This window comes from Microcaecilia unicolor, chromosome 8 (genome assembly GCF_901765095.1).
Source record: "Microcaecilia unicolor chromosome 8, aMicUni1.1, whole genome shotgun sequence".
NCBI classification, from domain to species: domain Eukaryota; kingdom Metazoa; phylum Chordata; class Amphibia; order Gymnophiona; family Siphonopidae; genus Microcaecilia; species Microcaecilia unicolor.
The window spans coordinates 84,532,646-84,559,747 of NC_044038.1; the positions used below are offsets into that span (position 1 = coordinate 84,532,646).

Sequence of the window (27,102 nt, forward strand, 5' to 3'; positions counted from 1 at the left end):
ATGACAGAGTGGATCAAATTGGAGACGGGGGGGGGGGGGGGGGGTTGTGCTATATGTTAAAAAAGGAATTGAGTCAAACAAAATAAACATTCTATATGAAACAGATAGCAGCGTGGAATCTTTATAGATAGAAATTCCAGGTGTGAAGGGAGGAGTATACTGATAGGGCTGTACTACCGTCCGCCAGGAGAGAACTAACAGACAGATGAAAATATGTTTATAGAAAGTAAGAAAGCAAGCAAATTGGGCAACATTATAATAATGGATGATTTCAATTATTCTAATATTGACTGGATAAATTTTACATCAGGGAATGTTAGGGAGGTAAAATTTCTAGAATGCTTCTTTGAGCAACTGGTCCAGGAACCAACAAGAGAGGGAGGTATTTTGGATCTAATCCTTAGTGGAATGCAGGGCATAATACGAGCGGTAATGGTGTTGGATCCACTGGGAAACAGTAATCATAACATGATCAAATTTGAGCTGATATCTGGAATGGTCTGTAAGGAAATCTACTGTAGCAGCTTTTAGTTTTTGAAATTGCAACTATGACAAAATGAAAAAAGTGGTTAAATACAAGCTGAAAGGATCCGCTGCAAAGGTTAGCACTTTAAATCAGACGTGAACATTGTTTAAAAGTACCATTGTGAAAGCCAAGACAAGGTGTATTCCACGTATTAACAAAGGTGGAAAAACAGAACAAATGACAGCCAGCAAGGTTAAAAGGTGAGGTGAAAGAGGCTATTAGAGCCAAAAGAACATCCTTCAAAAAATAGAAAAAGGATCCGAATGAAGATGGGATACGTAAACGCCAGATCAGTAGTAAAAAAAACAGAAACCATAACAGACTGGATCACTGCAGACAACCTTGACTTCCTATTCATCATTGAAACCTGGGTCCATAACCTTCAAGACCCTATAATATTAGAATTATGCCCGCCAGGATACAAAATTACACACTGGACAAGAAACGGAAAGAGAGGAGGAGGAATAGCCATAATATACAAATCGGAGTTCAACATCACAAACACAGCTGAATCCATACTGCCACAACTTGAAATCGCTTCCATAAGGATCAGCCACCCAAAATTGCAGGAACACCTTAACGCAGTCATATTTTACAGACCGCCAGGCAACTGGCGAGACTGCCAAACACACTTCATGGACTTCATCTCAAACACCTGTATCTCTTCCTCTAACCTCATCATAATAGGAGATATTAATCTACATCTGGAAGATCTCTCCATAACAAGTACCCAAGACTTCAAAGAGTTCTTACAACTATAGGATCTACAAGGACAAAATACACAACCAACACACAAAAAAGGTCACACATTAGACATCATAACACACAAATTTGACCACGACGCAACTTTTACATTAACAAACACTAATTGGTCACCTACACTGTGGTCAGACCATTACAAAGCACATATCACCCTCCAATGGAGAATGAAAGACTTACCTAATATACAAACACGAAAAACCTACACCACAAGAGGAAAAATAGATCTGTTTAAATTCTGGCAACAAATCTACATCGACGGATGGACAATAAAGACAGACACAATCCAATTCCTCGCAGAATGGAATAACAGATGTAAATTAATACTAGACTACATTGCCCCAATCCAAACCAGAACCTCGCACAGAAAGAACTCAATACCATGGTTCAATGAAGAACTGAAAAAACTCAAAACACAAGTCAGGAAACTAGAACGTGCGTGGAATAAAAAGAAAGATGATCCCACTCTCAACGCTTGGAAGCAACTCCGAAGGAAATATAAATATACCATAAGACAAACCAAAAGACAATACTACAAAACTGAAATTGGCCCAAATTACAAAGACACACACAAACTCTTCCAACTCGTAAATAAATTATTAGATACTACTCCAGTCACCAACAACAGTAAAGACACACCAGGAGCTGACAATCTGGTGAAGTACTTTAAGGAGAAAATCATACAACTACGACTCAAAATACCTGTCAACCCCATCGACTACCCTGCACTCCTAGAATGCCTAGACCCAGACCCTGGAGTTTACCCAGCAGACAGGATCTGGACTGAATTCACAATACTACTGGAAGACCTCATCTTACAAACGCTTAAAAGATTCGCCAAATCTCATTGCAAATTAGACATTTGCCCAAACAACCTCATGAAGTCAGCCCCTCAACAATTTATAACGGACCTAACAAACCACGTAAACTTTATGCTACAAAATGGACTCTTCCCAATGGAGAAAGGTAACATTTTACTCACCCCCATACCCAAGGATGCAAAGAAAAATGCCAACGAACTAACGAACTACAGACCAGTAGCATCCATTCCCTTAATTACCAAAATAACAGAAGGTATGGTGACCAAACAACTTACAGAATATCTAAACAAGTTCTCAATATTACACGTTTCCCAGTCAGGATTCCGGGCCAATCACAGCACTGAAAGTGTATTAGTCACACTTATGACAAAACTCAAACAACTGATTGCAAACGGGAATAACATACTACTGTTACAATTCGACATGTCAAGCGCATTTGATATGGTTGACCATGGAATTTTATTACACATCCTTGAATACTTCGGCATCGGAGGCAACGTTCTCAACTGGTTTAAGGGGTTCCTAACTACACGCTCTTATCAAGTGACATCAAATTCGGCTACATCAGCTACATGGACACCTGAATGCTGTGTTCCACAGGGATCCCCTCTCTCACCGACCATATTCAAACTAATGATGACACCCTTGGCCAGACTACTATCGAATCAGAACTTAAACCCACATATATATGCTGACGATGTAACTATCTTCATCCCATTCAAACAAGATCTAAGAGAAATCTCCAACGAAATCAAGCAAAGCCTACACATCATGAATTCCTGGGCAGATGCATTTCAGCTGAAACTAAACGCAGAAAAAACCCAATGCCTTGTACTCACATCGCAATACAATAAGAATAAATTCACCACCATCAACACACCTAAACTAAACCTACCAGTTTCGGACACCCTAAAAATTCTTGGAGTCACCATTGATCAACACCGAACACTTGAGAATCATGTGACAAACATAACCAAAAAGATGTTTCACTCAATGTGGAAACTAAAAAGAATTAAACCATTTTTTCCAAGGTTCGTCTTCCGTAATCTGGTACAATCACTAGTACTCAGTCATCTGGACTATTGTAATTCACTATACGCTGGTTGCAAAGAGCAAATACTAAAAAAACTCCAGACAGTCCAGAACACAGCAGCCAGGCTAATATTCGGCAAACCAAAATACGATGCGCGACACCCTTACGAGAAAAACTACACTGGCTCCCACTTAAAGAACGCATCACGTTCAAACTTTGTACCCTAGTCCACAAGATCATCCATGGAGACGCTCCAGCCTACATGTCAGACCTAATAGAACTACCACCCAGGAACGCAATAAAATCTTCTCACACATTCCTCAATCTTCACCCTCCCAATTGTAAAGGTCTGAAATACAAATTGTTGCATGCATCTACCTTTTCCTATATGAGCGCACAGCTACCACGCAACTTGAAAACGGTCCATGAACTGGCCAATTTCTGCAAACTACTGAAAACTTATCTCTTTGACAAGATTTATCACAAAGATCAACACATGTAACTGTACAATCTTTAATATATATAGGAATGTCTTATAACGTCTTCTGCTGTAATACAACCATGTACTTCACCACCATGTAACCCAAAACCCTCTATAAACCAAATGTATATTCTTTTCTATTTCCAGTATCCATGACGTATTGTAAGCCACATTGAGCCTGCAAAGAGGTGGGATAATGTGGGATACAAATGCAATAAATAAAATAAGAAACAACATAAACATTGTCAAGCCAGATGCAAAGCATTGATAAAGAAGGATAAAAGAGAATATGAAGAAAAATTTGCCATGGAGACCAAAGCTCATAGTAACACTTTCTTCAGGTATATCAGAAGTAGGAAGCCTGCGAGGGAACCTGTGGAATCGTTAGATCAGGAAGGAGCAAAAGGAGCACTCAGGAAGGACAAGGCCATAGCGGAGAGATTGAATAAATTCTTTGCTTCAGTCTTTATGGAAGAAGATGTAAGAGATCTACCTACATATGAACTTTAATGCAATTCTAATCTGTATTTCTCATTCCGATAATGGTGATCGCCATTACGGCATTATGTAAGCCACATTGAGCCTGCAAATAGGTGGGAAAATGTGGGATACAAATGCAACAAATAAATAAAATAAATAAATAAATACTGGAAATGGTTTTCAGGGGTGACGATGCAGAGGAACTGAAAGAAATCTTAGTGAACTTGGAAGATGTACTGAGCCAAGTTGACAAGTTAAAAAGTGATAAATCACCTGGACCGGATGGTATACACCCCATGGTATTGAAAGAACTCAAACATGAAATTGCTGATCTGCTGCTAGTGATCTGTAACCTGTCGTTAAAATCGTCCATAGTACTTGAAGATTGGAGGGTGGCCAATGTGACACTGATTTTTTAAAAGGGTTCTAGGGGTGATCCAGGAAATTACAGACCAGTAAGCCTTACTTCAGTGCTGGGCAAAATAGTGGACACTATTATAAAGAATATAATTACAGAACACATAGACAAGCATGGTTTAATGGGACAGAGTCAGCATAGATTCAGCCAAGGGACATCTTGCCTCACCAATTTGCTTCATTTCTTTGAAGGCGTGAATAAACATGTTGATAAAGGTAAGCCGGTTGATGTAGTGTATCTAGATTTTCAGAAAGCTTTTGACAAAGTACCTCATGAGACACTCTTGAGAAAATTAAGGAGTCATGGGATAGGAGGCAATGGCCTTCTGTGGTTTAAGAATTGGTTATTGGACAGAAAACAGAGTGTAGGGTTAAATGGCCATTTTCTCAATGGAGGAGAGTGAATAGTGGAGTGCCACAGGGATCTTTACTGTGCTATTTAACATATTTATAAATGCTATTTAACAAAGTGCTGTTTAAGATATTTATAAATGATCTGGAAATCGAAACAAGTGAGGTGATTAAATTTGCAGATGACACAAAACTATTAAAAGTTGTCAAAACACATGTGGATTGTGAAAAATTGCAGGAAGACCTTAGGAAACTGGAAGACTGGGCATCCAAATGGCAGATTAAATTTAATGTAGACAAATGCAAAGTGATGCACATTGGGAAGAATAATCCAAATCATAGTTATCTAATGCTAGGGTCCACTTTAGGAGTCAGCTCTCTTGAAAAAAGGCCTAGATGTCATTGTAGACAATATGCTGAAATCTTCTGCCCAGTGTCCGGTGGTGGCCAAAAATGCAAACAGAATTATAGGCATTATTAGGAGAAGAATGCAAAATAAGACCAAAAATAATATGCCTCTGTATCGCTCCATGGTGCGACCTCACCTTGAGTGTTGCGTTCAATTCTGGTCACCATATCTCAGAAAAGATATAGCGGAATTAGAAAAGGTTCAAAGAAGAGGGACCAAAATAATATAGGGGATGGAACTACTCCCATATGTGGAAATGCTGAAGGGCTCTTCAGGTTGGAAAAGAGATGGCTGGGAGAGGGGGAGGTCTACAAAATCCTCAGTGGTGTGGATTGGGTAGAGTTGAATCGATTTTTCACTCATTCAAAAAGTACAAAGACCAGGGAACACTCAATGAAATTGCATGGAAATACATTTAAAACAAATAGGAGGAAATATTTTTCACTCAAAGAATAGTTAAGCTCTGGAACTCATTGCTGGAGAATGTGGTAACGGTGGTTAGTGTATCTGCATTTAAAAAAGGTTTCAACAAGTTCCTGGAGGAAAAGTCCATAGTCTGTTATTGAGATGGACATGGGAGAAGCCACTGCTTGCCCCGCGATTGGTAGCATGGAATGGTGCTACTAATTGGGTTTTTTCCAGGTACTTGTAACCTGGATTGGCCACAGGATACTGGGCTAGATGGACCATTGGTCTGACCCAGTATGGCTATTCTTATGTTCTTATGTTATCAGTATAGTAAAGCAGAAGAATGGCATCAGCATAGATATACATAGGGGTAGAGAAACTTTGAATAATTGAAGCTAATGGGCTAAGGAACAAGTTAAATACTACTACTACTTATCATTTCTAAAGCGCTACTAGACGTGTGCAGCGCTGTACACTTGAACATGAAGAGACAGTCCCTGCTCGACAGAGCTTACAATCTAATTAGGACAAACAAGAGATAAGGGAATATTAAAGAGAGGATGATAAAATAAGGGTTCTGAACAAGTGAATAAGGGTTAGGAGTTAAAAGCAGCATCAAGAAGGTGGGCTTTTAGCTTAGATTTGAAGACGGCCAGAGATGGAGCTTGACGCATAGGAGCCAACTTTTCAAATTTATTGTGGGTGCTAAGCCCAGTGGAAATAATCCTTCCTTGGACACATAAAGGAATATACTCAATATTGGGGGTGCTCAAGCACCCATAGCACCCACAGAGTCGGCTCCTATGGGACGTACTGGCTCAGGAAGTCTATTCCAGGCATATGGTACAGCAAGATAAAAGGAACGGAGTCTGGAGTTAGCAGTGGAGGAGAAAGGTGCAGATAAGAGAGATTTACCCAGTGAATGGAGTTCCCGGGGAGGAATATAGGGAGAGATGAGAGTGGAGAGGTACTGAGGAGCTGCAGAGTGAATGCACTTATAGGTCAATAAGAGGAGTTTGAACTGTATGTGGAAACGGATAGGAAGCCAGTGAAGTGACTTGAGGAGAGGGCTAATATGAGCATAATGACACTGGTGGTATATTAGTCGTGCAGCAGAATTTTGAACAGATTGAAGAGGAGAGAGATGGCTAAGTGGGAGACCTGTGAGAAGCAAGTTGCAATAGTTTAAGCAAGAGGTGATAAGAGTGTGGATGAGGGTTCTGGTAGTGTGCTCAGAAAGGAAAGGGCAAATTTTGGTGATATTATAGAGAAAGAAACAACAGGTTTTAGCAGTCTGCTGAATATATGCAGAGAAGGAGAGGGAGGAGTCGAAGATGACCCCAAGGTTACGAGCTGATGAGACAGGAATGATGACAGTGATCCACAGAAATAGAGAATGGGGGAGGAGGAGAGGTTGGTTTAGGGGAAAAGATGAGAAGCTCAGTCTTGGTCATGTTTAGTTTCAGATGGCGCTGAGACATCCAGGCAGCGATGTCAGACAGGCAGGCTGATACTTTGGCCTGGATTTTGGCAGAGATTTCTGGTGTGGAGAGGTAGATCTGGGAGTCATCAGCATAAAGATGATACTGAAAACCATGGGATGAGATCAGAGTACCAAGGGAAGAAGTATAGATGGAGAAAAGAAGAGGTCCCAGGACAGATACCTGAGGTACACCAACTGACAGTGGGATAGAAGTAGAGGAGGATCCACTAGAGTATACACTAAAGGTACGCTGGGAGAAATAAGAAGAAAACTAGGAAAGAACAGAGCCCTGAAATCCAAGTGAGGACAGCTTATCAAGGAGTAGGCTGTGATCAACAGATAGATCGAGCAGAATGGGGATAGAATAGAGACCTTTGGATCTGGCCAGGAATAGATCATTGGAGACTTTAGCAAGCACTGTTTCAGTTGAATGGAGGGGGCGAAAGCCAGATTGAAGTGGATCAAGAATAGCTTGAGATGAAAGAAAGTCAAGGCAACGGCGGTGAACAGAATGTTCAAGTATCTTGGATAGGAAAGGGAGGAGGGGCGATAGTTGGAAGGACAGGTAGGGTCCAATGAAGGTTTTTTAAGGAGTGGTGTGACTACGGCATGTTTGAAGGCATCAGGAACAGTCGCATTGGACAGTGAAAGATTGAGGATATGACAGATAAAAGAGATAACAGTATGAGAGATAGTGTTAAGTAGATGGGTGGGAATAGGAGGAACAGGTTACTTCCTGTTCCGGGGCAGAGGGAGCATAAAAACGAAGAGCCAGCAGGCGCGCGGCACCCTCCCCCCAGCGGCGTGCACCCGGGGGGGGGTTGTTTCGCTGGGGGGGGGGGGCATCGCGCTGTTCCGGGGGGGGGGGGCATCGGCGATCCGCCCCAGGTGTCAGCCCCCCTAGGAACGCCACTGCTGGCAAGTACAGTTTCCGAGCTATTGTGAGCTCTGTAACCTGATAGTCTAGGTTGTTTTGCAAGAATCTTTTCAGCAAAAGAAGAAAGCTATTGAAAAACAGCCTATTCAAAAACCTTGGAAAGAAATCACAAGTTGGACATTGGGTGGGAGTGGCCGAGAATTGAGGGATCAAGAGATGACTTTTTCAGGATTGGATAAACCAAAGCTGATTCCAGGACATTGGAAATTCGCCAGAACAGAGGCTGAAATTGATTAGAGAGAGAATCGATGGATGCTAAGTTAGTGACTGCCATTCATAAAAACCTGACTGACGTGAATAAATTACTGCATTATGACAGTAGAGCTTTAAAATAAATTTGCCATACAGCCAATTTTTAAGAGTGAAATGGCTATTTTCTGATAATGCCACATATGAGAGACAAGTAATAGACTTAAAGTCCAGATTTCTTGAAAGAGCATACCCCATGTAATGTGTTAATGAGCAACTGGTGTGGCTGCACAGGGCCTCGTGCTCCCAGGGACCCCATGCTGCTGACTAGAGGCCTGCATGAGAATGGGGTTTGTTTTTTTCCCCTCTGTTTCCTCTCTCTCGCAGCAAATCCTGCATGGATACCTTCCCTTCCCATGATTCTGGTGCCACCCAGAGGCTCCTGCCCAGTTAAACCCCACTCAGCGAGCTGGCAGCCGATATTTAGCAGCATTTAACTGGTTACTGCCGCTGAATGTATCCGTTAACCGACCATCCCTTAATCAGATAGGTTAGGGGGTGGGCCAGAGGTGGAGATAGCGCACAGCACCAACTTGCAGTGATTTTCAGTCCGCTAACTGGCTAAATAACTGCATAAAGGAGTCCTTTTACCAGGCTGCAGTAAAAAGGACCCTGTAGTAGCGGTGGGGGCTGTTTATGCTGCACACCAGGGCCCTTTTTACTGCAGCAGGTAAAAAGCCCCTAAAAAAGTCATTGTCATGCAGTAAGATAATTTTTACTGCTTGGCCATGCTGGGAGAGCACTCATTCAGGTGGCGGTAAGGGCTCCTGCAGTAACTGGGGAGTACACGGCGCTGCCCGATTACTGCCAAGTTAGCACAGCGCTAGAAATTACAAAATTATTTTCTATAGCGCCGGAAATGACATGCGCTTCAGGCAGAAATATTGCTGGCAGCCGCGTTGGGCCAGTGGTAGTTCCGGGTTGCCATACGGTGAGCCCGTTGCTGCATAGCAACCTTTTAGTAAAGGGGCCCCAAAGTTAGGACAGCAAAACAACAGTCCTAACCTTATGCACTGAATTAATCAGGCATCTATCAATATCGGCTAGTGCCCAGTTAACTTCCAGGTCAGCAGATATACCCGGATATTCAGTGCCAGGATCCATGTATACCCCGGCATTGAATATCCCAGATTAGGCAATGCAGATAAAGAGCAGACCATACAAAGATGATAAGGTAGTAAGCAATGTATTAAACCAGAAGGGATAAAAAAACAGTGCCCTATTTTTTATCCCTTCTGCTTTAATAAATTATGTACTACCTTACCATCTGGTTTGTGTGGTTTGCTCTTCATGTGCATTGCCTGAGCATTCGCAGATCCCTGCCTCTTATAGTTTCAGGTTTATTAAAAATTTGATATACTGTTAAATAATGGATATATAAAGGAAAGAAAGGACGGAAAGAGAGGGAATTCCATTTCAGATAGGACAGTGAGAGAGGGACAAGAGCTGGGTAATAAAGGATTATAATCCTGAGGTATGCAAGGCTCATCCGGCAGGATCCAGAGGGAGGTTTTAAGAGCTGAGCTCTTATATTAATCGTAGTTGAGAAGGAAGAGTATTCCAAACAGTTAAGCCGATGATGCTAAATGCTTTAGAACGGATTGAATCAAAACGTAATTGCTGGAGTGATGGAGTAGTAACAGATTTGATTGAGATGACCATAGTGCTCTAGATTGGGTATATGGAATTAAGTAACGAGAGAGATGTAATAGTGTGCCAGAATTGTGAATTTTGTGACTTAAAGTAAGAGTTTTAAATGTGATTCAATGAGCGACCGGAAGCAAGCGTTTATCTTGAAGAAGAGTAACTTGGTAAAATTTCTTATGTGCAGTGATTAGGTTCACAGCAGTATTTTGTACCAGTTGTAGTCATTTTAATTCCATATGTTTAAGTCCATGATAGAGGATATTGCAGTAATCTAGGTTTGTGATGAGCAGGGAATGGATAAATAATCTGTTTCTTTTGTAAAAAGATGACAAATAGAAGCGATTGGTTGGAGTTTATAGAAGCAACGTTGTACTACTGTGGCTATATGTAGATGGTACAAGAGTGTCGAATCAAAAATAACTCCCAACAATTTTGAGGGAGGATTGAAATGTAACAGGAGAGCCTGCAATAGAGACTAGGGGTGGGGAATTCAGGGAGTCTGTTTGAGAAAGTAATAGGGCTCATGTTTTCTCAGACTTATGTTTTAAATTTGCAGTTGAAAGCCAGTTAGCTATGGTCGAAATTTTAGAGTTAAGATCAGTAAGGGCTATTGGTCCTTCATTGACCAGTGAGGCAATAATCTGGGTATCATCCAAATTATGTAGGGAGATACATACGGAGATAAACTGAGGGACTGAATAACAGTGAGAAGTGGAACCAATATTGAAAAGAGTGGGGGGTGGGGGGGGGGGGGGTCAGAAACTTGAGGAACGCTGCAGTCTAATTTGTAATGGTAGACATAATAGGATCTGTTATGTAAGTAGTCTTGGAACCAGATATATACTGTGTTTTTTAATACCAGATCAGATAGACATTGTAAAAGAATAGAGTGATCTCTCAGATCAAAAGCTGCTGATAGATCTAGTGAAAGAAGCATGATAGTCTTGTTTTGGTCTAGCTGATGGATAATAGTCATTGTCAGACCTAACAAGAATGTTTCAGGTGCTGATATCCAGGGTTAGTTCAACCTGCAGCTGGATGCAGTTTATTCTCAATTCCCTCCCTAACAATTTCTAATATTTTCTTTGCTTTTCTGGCTACTGGCGCAAACTGAACAGAAGGATTGTGACCATCCGTCTTATTGAGAAGGTGGTCAAAAATAACAATCATTTACCCAAAGATAGTGGTTGGAAAAGTTACAGAAAGATGCAAAAAATATGATAGACAATGGCCTTCTTTCACAATTCAAGTGCCTCATAAGCAACCACAGTATCTGACGGTCTACATGCAGCCCAAAAAATGCCAGAGACACAACAGTACTTAAACACAGTTACATATTCACAGTGGTAATTTTCAGCAGCAACGGTCAATATAGAAATTTAACCACCAGCGGTAGCATTTTTTTCCCTTCTTTATTTATTACATTTATATTTTACTTCAAGTACAATTCTTGAAACGGAAAAGATGACCACATATCATTATTAATTCCTCAGGAAATTAGTTATTCCGATCTTATTCCAAAGCTTGATCTATTACTCATCTATAGTCCATAATTGGGAGGCATTACACAATACTAAGGAAAACAAAAAGTAATATCTTCATTATAGAAAAAGGGGGCTGAGAGCCCAGTGGTACTAATGCTTATTATGGAGTAGAAGTTGTTACATTCCTTGGTTGTGACATAGGTGATTTAACTAGCTTAGATTCCAAAAAAAGAATTTAACTGTTTTGAATCAAAAAATACATATTTGATAGAATTTAACTTTAAGACACATTTACAGGGAAAGTTCAGCCAAAATAAAGCGCCCAATTGCAAAGCTTTCGGGCGTAATTTAAGAAACTCTTGTCTTTTCTTTTGTGTAGTCTTAGAGACATATGGATACATTCTTATTTTACAATCCAGGAAATTTTGTTCTCTATGAAGGAAATATTGTTTCAGTATCCAGTCTCTATCAGGTTGTAATATGAACGTTACTTTAAGTGTTGCTGTTGTCAATCCCACATTATCATCTTCAAGTATTTGTGTTAAATTCATATCTAAAATCTCTACTGGCACATCTACTCTTTCTCCATGTTCTAAGTCTTTCTTTACAAAAGGCAACAAGTGATAAATTTTTGATATAGGAGGATGTGACTGTTCAGAAATTTTCAAAACCTCCATTAAATATTTTTTAAAAGTAAGAAGAGGTGAGATTGAAAGTTGTTTTGGAAAGTTTATAAGCCTAAGGGTATTTTATTGTTGATAATTTTCCAAAATTTCAATCCTGTTTTGCAGGTAAAAACTTTCTTTAATCATGTTAACTTGAATTTGTTGACAATTTTGTATTATCTTAGAGTTATTTTCAATATCTTTATCCATACTTGCTAAACTGTTGGTTTAAAGAAATAACCTTTTATGAAAAGGAGGCTTTCAGGCCCACCAGAGCCTCCCATATAGTGTCTAAAGTTATAGTCTCGGGTTTCTTAGGCAGAAAGGACTTACTTGGTAAGCCTAATTGAGGGGTGGAATCCACCGATAGCTGTCTCTCCAGTGCCACAAGATTTTCTCCAAAGACATTCTCTCCTCCTTCACCCGCCATTTCCAACACAGGGATAGTCGGCGTGTCTGCTCTCGGGCTGGCACCCGCACCTGGAGACTCCGTCGATTTTTGATTACCTGGTGACTCTTGGTCCGTTCTTGGAGCTTCCACCGGCATAGGAGGGGGATTCCGCGTTTCGGGACTGAACGATGTCTCTGCTTCCAGCCGGGAGTGTGGCAAACCTCTCCCCAGACTCTCCAGCAACGGAGTTCCCGTTTATGCTCCTGGGGCCAAGAAGCGATCCAGCGTCTCCACCACAGGCAGGACAGGCGCCGTGGGACTGGCGCGTTGTCTGCCTCTCCTTTTGGGCATTGATAGTTTAGGAAACACGATATTTCAATAGGTTGGAAAAGGTAAGTCAGGAGCAGCTTCTCTTTACGCCTCACTTGGCCGCCATCTTGCCTCCCAGCTGTAGCATTTAAACCAGTGCTTTCCAATCTTTTTGTGGCTGTGGTCCTATGATTGTGACCAACTAAAATTGTGTTACCCACTGGAGGAGCAGAACAATGGTGCACCTATAGAGAGCCCACAAAGGTTGTGACCCCAATGGCAGGTTTTGTGTGGGGTCCTGACCCACAGTTTGGGAAGCTCTGATTTAAATATGTTCTGTATATACTGCAGTGAGTGTTGGCACCAGTGTCCATTTAGAGGTATCAATAGATATCAAACAAAATAAAACATGGAAAAGAAAATAAGATGATACCTTTTTTATTGGACATAACTTAATACATTTCTTGATTAGCTTTCGAAGGTTGCCCTTCTTCCTCAGATCGGAAATAAGCAAATGTGCTAGCTGACAGTGTATATAAGTGAAAACATTCAAGCATTACTATGACAGTCTGACAGAGTGGGAGGAGGGGGGTGGGTAGGAAGTATGCATGAGGACATCAAAGCATATCATTGATATTCTAACAGGGTGGGTGTGGATAGGTGAGGTATAAACTAACCTTCTAATTCTATAACAGGTCACTTAAATATAAGCAGCATTTGCACACTTAAATTTATAGTATACTGGCATTCATACAGGTAAGTGTACACTTACACATGTAAATAACACTAGTGCATCTAAGTGCTATTCTATAATTATGTGGCTAGCATGTAATTGTTAGGGAGTGTTCACAGGGGAGGGGAATGAGCTGGGTAAAGGCAGGGTTGATGTTTTAGTGTGTAACTTATAGAATACTGTAAATTGTGAACGTAAATAGACTTGGCGTATGTGTTAGTGTTAAAGGTGGGAATTCATCAGGCAGTGTTACGGTCTTTGTTTGGGCGTTAGGGCCTTAACATACGTTAAGTGAATTAATGCACGCTAAATGCTAAGAAACCCATAGGTATAAAGTGGACTTCTTAGCTAGTATTCTGTAACAGAAAGTACCTACCTAAGTTCCATTGTAGAAAAGGCATACTACCCATTTAAATCTGCTGCCTAAATGATAATGCTCAGTTCTAGAATTGCCCCCTAAGGGGTCAATATTCAAAGCAATTTAACCAGGCAGGAGATGCTTTTGGTTGGTTAAATCGCTTGTGCAGACCTATCCATGGATATTCAGCAGCACTTAACTGTTCAGTGCCGCCAAATACTGGCACTAACTGCTAAAACCTTAGCCAATTATTTTGTGGACAGTCTGGGGCAGAATTGGCACATACGCGATTAAGTGCTCATATTCAGCACTTAGGGATCATTATACTAAGGCATGCTAACTGATTTATTGTGCACTAACAATTAGCGCATGCTAAATGATAAGATGCCCATAGGAATATAATGCAACTTCCACGGTATTCCAAATATCCTTAAAGGAGGGGGTTCCTCATGTATAACTCTTTCTATCACCCAACTCCACTTATATTTTTAACAGTACTTATATAATCTTTAAAGGACATACAGATTAGGATCTATCAGATTTGCATGTTACCACCATTTTGGCTTTTTAATTGTGAGCCATGCACTATCTTATGGTGGGCATGTATTCGTCATTCGATCCATATTTTTCTTATATATATTTTTTAAGGAACTTTTTTTTTAGCTTCAAACAACTTAATTCAATATTCAAAATTTGCAAAATTGTACTTAGCTTTTAAAATGAGCTCTCTTCTTCTTAATTTCTATTAAGTTTCAATCATGACAACTATTCATCTCGGCGACATCTAATCCGACATGAATTCATGTTTCGCACATAGTGCTGTATTAAGGTTCCATCTTCTAAGAACAAAGCAATAAACCAGTCTCTTCTTAATATTGTTATATATCTAAAAAAATTCTTTAGTTATCACTAAATCCCAGATCTTTCAGTACCTCAATCAAAGCAGGAAACATGTCCGTCACTCTCTCAGTGTTTCAAAATGGCCGCGGCGTTTTACTCTCTTATATTTAAGTTTACGTCAATTATTCAACAGCTGATTTTACGCAACTTGCCATCCCCAGAGCCCGGGCTGAAACTCCACCCCTTCTATTTAGATTACTGACATCTATTTGATCTCCTGAATTAGCCCATTAGGGCTTACTGAATTCAAAGAAAAAATCCATGATTGTTCTTTATAATTTAGAATTCTTTGTATATTACCACCCTCACACCCTGCTCTTACATGGTCTATCACTCTCCATTTAATATCTGAAATTTCATGCTTATGTTCTATCCAATGTTGGCCAAGCGGAGCTTCCATTTTACCAGTCAAAATGCAAGATTTATGTTCATTTAAACGGATCTTTATAGGTCGTTTACTCCTACCTACATATACCTTATCACAGGGGCATACGATCACATAAACTACCATCATTGTCATACAGCTAGTTGAAATGTATGAATTAACAATTTTTTTTTGTTTGTGGATCTATCCAACTCACTCCAGATATCATTTGGGTACACCATTGGCAGCGTCCACAGCATTGATGTTGCGGAATTTCATCTTTCTCTCTCAAATTCCTCTTCTTCTTCTTTGAAAGTAGTTCTCCTATATTCTTCATTCTAGAGAACGCTATTAAAGGTTTTTCCGTGAACATCCCGTCTTGTTGCAAAATATGCCAATTTGACATGATTGAATGGACAACAAATTTAGCCAAAGAGGAAAATGGTAGTATGCAAATCACCTTTTCTTCTTCATCCTCTTGTTCCTTTCGTTCTTGGAGGAGTAAATTTCTCTGTGCAAAACGAGCACGTAAATACGCTCTTTTAAGTGTTTTATCCGGATAACCCTGCTCTTTAAATCTGGCTCTCAATATTTCTGCTTGTATCTTAAATTCAGACATAGAAGAGCATAGACGTCTTAATCTGAGGAATTGTCCAATAGGTAGATTATTTCGTAAATGAAACGGATGAAAACTCTCAATCTTTAAAAGATCCGACAACATCAACTTCAAATATGTTTGAATACCAGGATCCATGATCTGTGGACACCATTTAGATTTTAACTTCAAGACAGATATATCTATCCCCAATGCATGGCTTTGAAAGAATTTTTTTATTTGTAGTAATCTAATAAACCGATAGATCGCCACTCTTGTTTTAAACGGGTCATATACCGTTGCCGGTACAAACCCCAATCCCAAATTAAGGATAGTTTTATGGTTATTAAAAAGAATTATTTTTGGAATAATGATATATATTATTTACAACATCATGGAGTGGCGATGGGGGCATCTTTGGCCCCCTCGGTGGCAGCATTATATATGGAGGCTTTTGAAGAGAAATTGATATATGTATCAGCAAGATTTGCCTCAGTTAGCTTGTGGAAAAGATTTCTGGATGATGTTTTTCTGGTCTGGACTGGATCAGAGGCATCACTAGTTGAATTTGTTGAATGGATGAATTCCTTGAATGTGAATATACAATTCACTGCTCATTATGACCAGAAATGTATAGACTTTTTAGATATTCATATTCAAAAATCTATTGGAAAAATTACCACTACTATCTATAGAAAGGAGACAGATCGAAATAACTATCTACACTTCAAGAGTTTTCATCCATTTCATTTACAAAATAATCTACCTATTGGACAATTCCTCAGATTAAGACGTCTATGCTTTTCTATGTCTGAATTTAAGATACAAGCAGAAATATTGAGAGCCAGATTTAAAGAGGGGGATTATCCGGATAAAACACTTAAAAGAGCGTATTTACGTGCTCGTTTTGCACAGAGAAATTTACTCCTCCAAGAACGAATGGAACAAGAGGATGAAGAAGAAAAGGTGATCAGTGTACTACCATTTTCCTCTTTGGCTAAATTTGTTGTCCATTCAATCATGTCAAATTGGCATATTTTGCAACTAGATGAGATGTTCCCGGAAAAACCTTTAATAGCGTTCTCTAGAACGAAGAATATAGGAGAACTACTTTCAAAGAAGAAGAAGAGGAATTTGTGGACGCTGCCAATGGTGTACCCAAACGATATCTGGAGTGAGTTGGATAGATCCACAAACAAAAAAAATTGTTAATTCATACATTTCAACTAGCTGTATGACAATGATGGTAGTTTATGTGATCGTATGCCCCTGTGATAAGGTATATGTAGGTAGGAGTAAACAACCTATAAAGATCCATTTAAACGAACATAAATCTCACATTTTGACTGGTAAAATGGAAGCTCCGCTTGTCCAACATTGGATAGAACATAAGCATGAAATTTCAGATATTAAATGGAGAGTGATAGACCATGTAAGAGCAGGGTGTGAGGGTGGTAATATACAAAGAATTCTAAATTATAAAGAACAATCATGGATTTTTTCTTTGAATTCAGTAAGCCCTAATGGGCTAATTCAGGAGATCAAATAGATGTCAGTAATCTAAATAGAAGGGGTGGAGTTTCAGCCCGGGCTCTGGGGATGGCAAGTTGCGTAAAATCAGCTGTTGAATAATTGACGTAAACTTAAATATAAGAGAGTAAAACGCCGCGGCCATTTTGAAACACTGAGAGAGCGACGGACATGTTTCCTGCTTTGATTGAGGTACTGAAAGATCTGGGATTTAGTGATGGCTAAAGAATTTTTTTAGATATATAACAATATTAAGAAGAGACTGATTTATTGCTTTGTTCTTAGGAGATGGAACTATGTGTGAAACATGAATTCATGTCGGATTAGATGTCTCCGAGATGAATAGTTGTCATGAATGAAACTTAATAAAAATTAAGAAGAAGAGAGTTCATTTTAAAAGCTAAGTACAATTTTGCAAATTTTGAATATTGAATTAAGTTGTTTGAAGCTAAAAAAAGTTCCTTAAAAAATATATAAGAAAAATATGGATCGAATGACGAATACATGCCCACCATAAGATAGTGCATGGCTCACAATTAAAAAGCCAAAATGGTAGTAGCATGCAAATCTGATAGATCCTAATCTGTATGTCCTTTAAAGATTATATAAGTACTGTTAAAAATATAAGTGGAGTTGGTTGATAGAAAGAGTTATACATAGGAATATAATGGGCATCTTTTCATTTAGCGCACGCTAATCATTAATCACCTAAGTTAACCAGACAAATTGGACCACAAAGCTCAATCTTATGTTTGTTTGGTTTCACTTTGTTTGGCCCAGCATTGAATATCTGGGCATAACGCTGCCAGCAGCCAAAAAAAAATGCTAACTGTCAATGGCTGAATATTTATCCCTAAATGTGTAGCTTATCCAGATAGTGGATAAATATTTTTGCTATAGGGATAGTCTTCAGTTATTATTATTATTTGTTACATTTGTATCCCACATTTTCCCACCTATTTGCAGGCTCAATGTGGCTTACATAGTACCGTAGAGACGATCGCCAATACCGGTTTTAACAAATACAAAGTGAGATTGTGGTAAAGTAAAGTTCATGTGTGACAGACACATTGGGGAATCGTAAGAAGGAAGAGTTATGTCCAGTATGAGCTTTGGGTTTGTTGTGTTGCTGGGTTAAGGCATTTAAGTTGGATCGTTAGGGTATGCCTTTTTGAACAAGTTCGTTTTTAGTAATTTCCGGAAGTTCAGGTGGTCATATGTTGTTTTCACGGCTTTTGGTATTGCGTTCCATAGTTGTGTGCTTATATAGGAGAAGCTGGATGCATAAGTTGATTTGTATTTGAGTCCTTTGCAGCTTGGGTGATAGAGATTTAGGTATGTTCGTGTTGATCTTGATGTGTTTCTGGTTGGTAGGTCTATGAGCAGGGCCGTGCCAAGGGTCTCTGGTGCCCCCCTGCAGACTACCAGTTGGCGCCGCCGCCCCCCACCCCCCCGCACCTGCGTGGCTCCAAGGCAGCGATTCCCCTCTCTCCCTGAGCCCTACCCTCCCACCCATCCATGCCCATCTGTCCCCTGCCCCCGCCATTCATCCCGATCAAGCAATTCCCCTCTCTCCCTTCCATGAACCCTGCCCTCCCATCTATGCTCCTCTCTCCCCTGCCCTCCCGCTCCCATGTAGGAACTGCCCGCCCTCTTCTCCCCCCCAAGATCCCTTTCCTTTTTTTTTTCTTTTAAATTTACCTTCCTCCGGCAGCGCAGCGTCAGTGAAGGAGGCGGCGCTCCCAGTCCCGACGTCTCTAGCCTTCCATTGGTTTGCTCAGTGTTCCGCCTTCTTCTGACGTCAATATAAGGCTAGAGACGTCGGGACTGGGAGCGCCGCCTCCTTCACTGACGCTGCGCTGCCGGAGGAAGGTAAATTTAAAAGAAAAAAAAAGGAAAGGGATCTTGGGGGGGAGAAGAGGGTGGGCAGTTCCTACATGGGAGCGGGAGGGGAAAGGTAAGCATGCAGCGGCGGCGCCCCCCAGAAGATGGCGCCCCCCTGCGGCGCTTACCCCGCTTACCGCATCGGCACGGCCCTGTCTATGAGGTCTGTATTGTATCCCGGGGCTTCTCCGTAGATGATTTTGTGAACCAGGGTGCAGATTTTGAATACGATACGTTCTTTGATTGGGAGCCAGTGCAGTTTTTCTCGTAGGGGTTTGGCGCTTTCAAATTTCATTTTTCCAAATATAAGTCTGGCTGCTGTGTTTTGAGCAGTTTGGAGTTTCTTTCTGATTTGTTATTTGCATCCCGCATAGATTCCATTGAAGTAGTCTAGATGGCTTAGTACCATAGATTGTACAAAGCTGCGAAATATTTCCCTCGGGAAAAAAGGTTTCACTCGTTTGAGCTTCCACATTGAGTGGAACATTTTCTTCATTGTAGTTTTCACTTGGCTCTCTAGTGTGAGGTTTTGGTCGATTGTGACTCTGAGAATTTTCAGGCTGTCTGAGATAGGGAGGGTGTAGTCTGAGGTGGTTATGTTGGTGGGTTTGTTCGTGTTATATTGGGAAGAGAGGATGAGACTATGAGGCTTATTTTCAAAGCACTTAGCCTCCCAAAGTTCCATAGAAACCTATGGAACTTAGCCTCCCAAAGTGCTTTGAAAATATGCCTATATGTGTTTTTTCTGTGTTAAGTTTTAGTTGAAATACATTTGCCCTCATATGAGTTCATGATGTTCAGGCTGAGTTTGATTTCTTTGGTGATTTCTGTAAGGTCATGTTTGTATGGGATGTGTATTGTGACATCGTCTGCGGTACACAAATGCAACTGACCATTTATACTTAGGTATTAAAAATTAAGAATAGTTTTGTGTTTCTTTATCAAACATTTTTTCAATTTATTATTATAGTGCTTCTATGTTGCTCATATTGCTGTTTTCAAACATATTCATATGTACATTTACATTATCATCCACAATACAATGGTTGTTATGTAGGCAACTAAATATTGTTAATGATGATGAGAAGTTATAAGTCCCGTTGTGCTGTGTTATATTGGTCAAACTGCAAATAATGTCCAAAAGCTTTTTCCAACAATCTATATAAAAAAGTTCTCACAGCTTATATAGATTGTTGGAAAAAGCTTTTGGACATTATTTGCAGTTTCACCAGTGAATTTCATTGAATTTGGTTTATGATGGATATATATGGACACAACACAAAGGGACTTATAACTTCTCATCATCACATGAACTTGTGTTAATGAAACAATGGTTTCATATTATTTGAAAAAGACATGGATAATGTAGGTTTAAAAAGGATAAAAGACTTGATATTATTATCATTAACAATATTTAGTTGCCTACATAACAATTGCATGCCATACAGGGCATTAGCTATTCCTCCCTGATGCTCAGCGGGCAGTGTTTCAAACAAGGACATTGCTCCCACGGCAAACCCTACACCAGCTCAGAGCTGGTATTAGAATTTGCCAGACATTGGGGAGGAATGGGAGACCCTATCCAGCATGCATTTGCATGCTCACAGGCCCCCCCAGACACAGGCTGGAGGTTCAGTGGACCTTCAGACCCCACTACCTGCCCTGGACACAGGGGGCTGGAGGTCCACTGGACCTCTAAACCCCCTACCCCCCCAGCATTAAAGGAGATTACCTGGCAGTCCAATGGGACCCTACTAGCCACCCCCCCGATGGCCTAGTGCCCCCCAAACCCCCCTCCCATACCTGGAAGCAGGAGGAGGGAGTAGCACGTCCTTCTCCTGCAAGCGCTGCCTCAAAATGGAGTACCCTGCCTTGCCCAGTGCATCCTGGGATGTGCTGGGTGGGGCTTCACTACCATATATGGGAGAAATTCCCTTATATGGTATTGAAGCCCTGCCTAGCACATAGTCTGTTATTGAGATGGACATAGGGGAAGCCACTGCTTGCCCTGGGATTGGTGGCATGGAATGGTGCTACTAATTTGGTTTCTGTCAGGTACTTCTGACCTGGATTGGCCACTGCTGGAAGCAGGATACTGACCCAGTATGGCTATTCTTATGTTCTCCTCAGCTACCAGGAGTACCAGGCAAATACTGACTATAATCAGAGAAGAAACTAAGGAATCTAACACTGATGTTATCCACCTGGGAACAAATGACCTGAACAATAATACCCCATTTACAGTGCAGAGAGCTTTTCAGGAGCTGGGGGAGGGGTTAAAACTTTTGGTACAAACAGTAGCTTTTTTTGAAATACTACCTACTTTTAGAAAGGGAGATAAAAGTTTACAAAATACCGAGAATTTCAATAGGTGGCTCAAAGCCTGGTGTCATCAAGAAGGTTTTAGGTACAGAAGAGAATGGAGGGGAAGGCGGTAGAACTAGAGGATATGAAATGAGATTGAAGGGGGGCAGACTCAAGAAAAATGTCAGGAAGTATTTTTTCACGGAGAGAGTGGTGGATGCTTGGAATGCCCTCCCACGGGAGGTGGTGGAGAGGAAAACAGTAACGGAATTCAAACATGCGTGGGATAAACATAAAGGAATCCTGCTCAGAAAGGAAGGGATCCCCAGAAGCTTAGCCAGTGGTGGGAGGCAGGGCTGGTGGTTGGGAGGTGGGGATAGTGCTGGGCAGACTTATACGGTCTGTGCCAGAGCCGGTGGTGGGAGGCGGGGCTGGTGGTTGGGAGGCGGGGATAGTGCTGGGCAAACTTATACGGTCTGTGCCCTGAAAAAGACAGGTACAAATCAAAGTAAGGTATACACAAAAAATGGCACATGTGAGTTTATCTTGTTGGGCAGACTGGGTGGACCGTGCAGGTCTTTTTCTGCCGTCATCTACCATGTTACACGTTACATGTAAAAACAAAAGAATATGTTGTAACAATGGGCTGCATCTCACTGTTGCAGGAAAAAAAATTCTTTGTGAGAAATTCAGACAATATGTTTCTAGGCATTTAAACTAGAAGACGAGGGTGGCACTTCCAGAAGTTACCACCCAACTAAAGCTAAAGACAAGGCTTGGCAATAGTAATGAATGCAATGAAAACAACACTCTTAGCAAATCACTTCTTACCAACACAGCAGGAAGTGAGACTAAACAAAAACTAAACAGAAGATGAGACTGCCACTGAAATGTAGTTGAAAAGTGATGACCACAAATGTTTGCAGTCTGAGCAACAAAGTTCATAATCTGCAAGCCCTGATGTTAGAGACAGACTTAGACATTGTTGCTATCATGGAGACATGGTTCAATGATTCCCATGAATGGGATGCAAACATACCAGGCTACAATCTATTTAGGAAGAACAGATATGGTCGTAAAGGTAGAGGAGTAGCTCTTTATTTGAGAAATGATATCATATTGACTGAAATGCCAGGAGCCTGGGGAAAGGAAGAGGTGATATGGATCACCTTGAAAAGAGATCATTGAACCTCTGTTCACTTGAGTGTTGTCTACAGACCTCTGACACAATTGGAGGAACTAGATAAAGATCTGGTTACAAATATCCAAAAGTTTGGAAAGGAAAGAGAGGTACGGTTGCTGGGAGTTTCAACCTGCTGGATGCAGACTGGAAAGTTCCATCTGCGGAATCAGAAAGAAGTAGAGAGATTGTAGATGCCTTTCAGTGCTCTGCTAAGACAAATGGTGGCAGAACCCACGAGGGAAGGAGCGAAATTGGATCTGTTGCTCACAAATGGGGAAAATGTGTCTAATATCTGAATGGGTGCCCATCTGGGCAGGAATGATCATCAAACAATTTGGTTCGATATAACAGCTAAAGTGGAGGGCAGACACTCAAAACTCAGTCCTGGATTTCAAACATGCTAACTTCAATAAAATGGGGGAATACCTGAAGAAAGAGCTGATTGGCTGGGAGGACATACACGAAGTGGAAAGGCAGTGGTCCAGGCTGAAAGGCGCTATAAATGTGGCTACTAACCTTTAGGTAAGGAGAGTAAGTAAAATCAAGAGAAAAAGGAAACTGATATGGTTCTTCAAGGAAGTGGCTGAGAAAATAAAGGTTAAAAGAGTTGGCATTCATGAAATACAGAAAAACTCAAGAACAGGAACACAGAGAGGAATACCGGATGAAACTGAAGGAAGCCAAGAGAGATATACGTTTGGCAAAAGCGTAAGCGGAAGAACAAATGACTGGAAATAGAAGGAGGGTCGACAAGAATTTTTTCAGGTATATTAGTGAAAGGAGGAAGACTAAAAATGGAATTGTGAGACTCAAAGATGCTGTGAATCGCTATGTGGATAATGATGAGGAAATGCAAATGTGCTAAACAAATACTGTTCATGGAAGAAAATCCTGCAGAAGGACCACGATTGACTGGCAAAGGTACATATGAGAATATATAGCACCATTCATGGTTTATGAACAACTTGAAAATTTTAAGGTGGACAAAGCCATGGGACTGGATGGGATCTATCACAGGATATTGAGGGAGCTGAAAGAGGTTATTTTTTTTTGTTACATTTGTACCCTGTGCTTTCCCACTCATGGCAGGCTCAATGTGGCTTACATGGGGCAATGGAAGGTTAAATGACTTGCCCAGATTCACAAGGAGCTGCCTCTGCCTGATGTGGGAATTGAACTCAGTTCCTCAGGACCAAAGTCCACCACCCTAACCAGTAGGCCACTCCTCCACTCAGGTTCTGGTGGGTCCTCTTAAAGATTTGTTTAATAAATCCTTGGAGATGGGGGAGGTTCCTTGGCATTGAAGAAGAGTTGATGTAGTTCCTCTTCACAAAAGTTGTGACAGAGAAGAAGCTGGAAACTACAGGCTGCTAAGCCTCACTTCAGTTATTGGAAAAGTAATAGAAGCAATGCTGAAGGAAAGGATAGTGATTTTCCTGGAATCCATTAGGTTACAAGATCCGAGACAACATGGTTTTACCAAAGGTAAATCGTGGCAAACAAATCTGACTAAATTCTTTGACTAGGTGACCAGAGAATTGGTTCGAGGATGTGTGTTAGATGTAATCTACTTAGATTTCAGCAAAGCCTTTGACAGAGTTCCTCATAGGAGGTTCTTTAATAAACTTGACAGGCTGAAGTTAGGACCCAAAGTGGTGAACTGGATTAGGAACTGGTTGACAGAGAGATGTCATAGGGTGGTGGATAATGGAATTCACTCACAGGAAGGAAAGGTGAGTAGTGAAGTGCCTCAACGATCAGTGCTGGGGATGATTTTGTTCAATATATTTGTGAGCAACATTGCCAAAAGGTTAGAAGATAAGGTTTACCTTTTTGCATATGATACCAAGATTTGTAACTGAGTGGACACCCCGGAGGGAGTGGAAAACATGAAAAACGATCTGCAAAAGTTAGAAGAATGGTCTAATGTTTGGCAATTAAAATTCAATGCAAAGAAGTGCAGAGTAACACACTTAGGGAGTAGAAATCCAAGGGAGATGTATGTGCTAGATGGTGAGAGGCTGATATGCACAGACAGGGAGAGAGACCTTGGGGTGACAGTATCTGAGGATCTGAAGGCAACAAAACAGTCGAACAAGGCAGTGGCTGTAGCCATGCTAGGCTGTATAGAGAGAGGTATAACCAGCAGAAGAAAAGAGGTGTTGATGCCCCTGTACAAGTCATTGTTGAGGCCGCAACGGGATTATTATGTTCAGTTTTGGAGGCCATATCTTGTTAAAGATGTAAGAAGACTTGAAGTGGTCTACAGGAAGGCAACAAAAATTATATGGGGCTTGCACCAAAAAACATATGAGAAGAAACTGGAAGACCTGAATATGCATACCCTAGAGGAGAGGAGGGATAGGGGAGACATGATTCAGATGTTTAAATCCTTGAAAGGTATTAATATAGAAACAAATATTTTCTAGAGAAAGGAAAATGGTAAAACTAGAGGACATGAATTGAGGTAGTGGGGTGGTAGACTTAGGAGTAATGACAGAAAATTCTTTTTCATTGAGAGGATGGTTGATGTCTTGGATGACCTCCCGAAGGAGGTGGTGGAGAAAAAAAACTGTGGTGGAATTCAAAAAGGCTTGGGATGAACACAGAGGATCTCTGAATAAAAAAATGAATGGTATATAAAACAAAACTTAATTGCATATGTGTTTCATGTCATGTGGTGCTTAGATAGCAACTCTGGCTGTATCAACAAAGTCAGGTGCTGGGCTGGCTTATACTGTCTTAGTCCCCCAGTTTAGGATGGGCTGGAGAGAGCTTTGACGGAAACTCCAGTACTTTGGAATGTAAGGACAGTGCCAGGCAGACTTTTACGGTCTGTGTTTTGCAAAAGACAAGATGGATTCGGGTAGGCTAGAGTGGGCATTAACGACAACTTTAACAGCAACCCTCGACGTCTCTTTGCCACACTGAACTCTCTCCTCAAAGTGCCTTCACCTCCAACTCCCCCTTCACTTTCCCCCTAGACTCTGGCTGAATACTTTCATGATAAGGTTCAGAAGATTAAACTTGAATTCTCAACCAGGTCACCTCCACCTTCCCTTAGTCCATTCTCTCAACCATCCAACCCCTGCCTCCTTTTCTTCCTTTTCTGAAATCACTGAAGAGGAAACTACACCTTTTATTTCCTCCTCGAAACTAACTACCTGTTCCTCTGATCCTATTCCCACCCATCTACTTAACACTATCCAGCTTATAATCGAACGAGAAAAACGCCCAAGTTCCGACCTAAATCGGGAGATGGGCGTTTATCTCACAAAAACGAATAACGCGGTATAATCAAAAGCCGAATTTGGGACGCTTTCAACTGCACTCCGTCGCGGATGCGGACAAAGTGGACGGGGGCGTGTCGAAGGCGTGTCAAAGGCGGAACTGGGGCGTGGTTATCACCCGAACAGAGATGGGCGCCCTTCGCCGATAATGGATGCGTTTGTAGCTAGAATTTAGGGCACTTTTCCTGGACCCTGTTTTTTCACGAATAAGGCCCCAAAAAGTGCCCTAAATGACCAGATTACCCCCAGAGGGAATCGGGGATGACCTCCCCTGACTCCCCCAGTGGTCACTAACCCCCTCCCACCACAAAAAAATGATGTTTCACAACTTTTTATTTTCACCCTCAAATGTCATACCCTCCTCCCAGGCAGCAGTATGCAGGTCCCTGGAGCAGTTGTTAGGGGGTGCAGTGGACGTCAGGCAGGTGGACCCAGGCCCATCCCCCCTACCTGTTACAATTGTGCTGCTTAATGCTTATTAGTCGTCCAACCCCCCCAAACCCACTGTACCCACATGTAGGTGCCCCTCTTCACCCCTTAGGGCTATAGTAATGGTGTAGACTTGTGGGCAGTGGGTTTTGAGGGGGATTTGGGGGGCTCAACACACAATGGAAGGGTGCTATGCACCTGGGAGCTCTTTTACCTGTTTTTTTGTTTTTGTAAAAGTGCCCCCTAGGGTGCCCGGTTGGTGTCCTGGCATGTGAGGGGGACCAGTGCACTACGAATCCTGGCCCCTCCCACGAACAAATGCCTTGGATTTATTCATTTTTGAGCTGGGCACTTTCCTTTTCCACTATCGCTGAAAAGCAAAAACGCCCAGCTCACACATTGGCGAATAAAACATGGGCGTCTATTTTTTATCGATAATACGGTTCGGTCCGCCCCTTCACGGACCCGTTCTCGGAGATTAACGCCCATGGAGATAGGCGTTTCTGTTCCATTATGCCCCTCCACGTCTCCTACTGTCATCCCTTTTATCTGTCATATCTTCAATCTTTCACTTTCCACTGCGACTGTTCCTAATGCCTTCAAACATGCCTTAGTCACACCACTCCATAAAAAACCTTCATTGGATCCTACCTGTCCTTCCAACTATCGCCCCATCTCCCTC

The 27,102-nt window shown here is 41.3% G+C and overlaps 1 protein-coding gene across 1 annotated transcript in view; it reads left to right on the forward strand.

Annotated features, from left to right (window-relative positions):
* The window catches only part of LOC115476040 (lens fiber membrane intrinsic protein-like), an 80,701-nt gene that overhangs the window by 47,900 nt on the left and 5,699 nt on the right, over positions 1-27,102 (forward strand). The gene's annotated exons all lie outside the window — the stretch shown is intronic.